Below are 1621 nucleotides of genomic sequence, written 5' to 3' on the forward strand. Positions count from 1 at the left end.
TATTCTAGTAAATTTATTCACTTTTGTAATTTTCACCTTGTTTCAAGATATACGATTCCCTGATTTTTGGACATACAATTTTGATAGGTCAGGGTTAAGTTATATTGACAGAGTTTTGATATATACCGCCAGTACTATGAAAATCTAATGAAAATCTTATTAGATTTTTATACTGGTGTATATCGAAACTCTACTAATATAACCTAATTTAATCTATAAAAATTGTAATGTCCAAAATTAATCTGAAAAATGTCTGAACAATGACATTATAGAATGTCTCAAAGGCGTTTTATAGACCATTATAGGAAATATCTGAAAGACATCCATCAAAATGTCTAAAATATGTTTAACATGACGTCTGACAGACGTGTAATAAAACTACTAAAAGACAGACATAAGGCGTCTTAAAGATGCCTTAAAGAGTTACGCCTAGTAATTAGGTTCGCGAAAATTACGTGATATTTACGAATTTTTTTGCAGGTTCAATAAATATTTATTGAAATTAATAAAACGATATCTTAAAGGGCATGTTTTAATATATTTTCACAAATTTTTTTATTTAAAAATAATGAAAAATGACAGAGATATCGCCGATCTCCCAGAACACCTTTTTTCAGCATTAGTTATGGTGTACACAATATCTCCAGCCCTGCTTACCTGAAATCAAAATCCAAGTAGATAGCGTTAGTATGTTGTAATACGAAGGGATTGGACGAAGAGTTTGATTAAATATTGATTTTTAAACAAATGGCAACAATTTTACAAAAAAGTCTTTTTTACGTGAACAAATTTTGATTAAAATTTAGCTCATCTTTCGACATCTTTAGGAAAATATACCATTTTAAATCTCTTCACCGAAGAATTCGTACAATCCTCCGTTGAACAACCAGGCATTTTAAAGCTATAAAATATATATTAGGTTATGTCGTGACAATCGAATCATGTTAGAATATAATAATTAACACAATCAATGTTCTTTTGCACCACTTCATCTTTTTCCTTTTTCTTTCTAGAAGAAAAGAAGAGAAAGAAAGATGAACTGGTGCAAAAATTCAGCCGAAAAGAACAAGCCTCATGTATCGCTATGAGTATGACAGTGGGGTGTACAGATTAATGCTTATTGGTTCGAGGCGGCTATGCCGTTCCGAACAAAAAACAAATAACATATCCTATTCGCTTGGGGTCTAATCGCCTACAAGTTGCAGCGTAGACAGTGTCCGCTTGGAATATTTATCTTACCCAGGCGGAGGTTCGGGCAGAGCTTCTTCGGATCGAACTACTGCGCTTCCAGATCGCGTCCCCAGAGATGCTTCTCCCCAGGAGAGTGCAAAGCTTGCTTACAAAGAGGTTCATTGTAATGCCTTATTTGAGCACTCAGGTAGAAACATATATTCTTCCAATACGGCATTGCTCTACAAGACTCGCCTTCACTCCAATACTGTTCACAGAGCTCTGAGAATAGAAATTAGCTGTCAGATCTTATTCAACTTATTTCTTGATAATGCTCTTCAAAAATAATGATTTTAACAATTAGTGCGATCGTTTCCTTCGTACAAAACCAAAGTTTTTTCCCTAATTTTACTTCTGTTTCTAACAACTCAGATTTAGCTTCACATCCGCC

General features: G+C 33.7%; 1 long non-coding RNA gene across 1 annotated transcript; it reads right to left on the bottom strand.

Moving 5' to 3' along the window:
* Positions 1 to 567: 567 nt before the first annotated feature.
* LOC108745877 lies at positions 568 to 1257 on the bottom strand. The gene is made up of 3 exons (XR_001939126.1): positions 1240 to 1257; positions 838 to 901; positions 568 to 657 (listed from the first exon to the last, which is right to left on the bottom strand). It is a non-coding gene; the product is annotated as an uncharacterized LOC108745877 (long non-coding RNA).
* Between the last annotated feature and the right edge of the window lie 364 nt (positions 1258 to 1621).

The sequence above is a fragment of the Trachymyrmex septentrionalis genome, unplaced genomic scaffold (genome assembly GCF_001594115.1).
Source record: "Trachymyrmex septentrionalis isolate Tsep2-gDNA-1 unplaced genomic scaffold, Tsep1.0 scaffold153, whole genome shotgun sequence".
Taxonomy (NCBI): Eukaryota; Metazoa; Arthropoda; class Insecta; order Hymenoptera; family Formicidae; genus Trachymyrmex; species Trachymyrmex septentrionalis.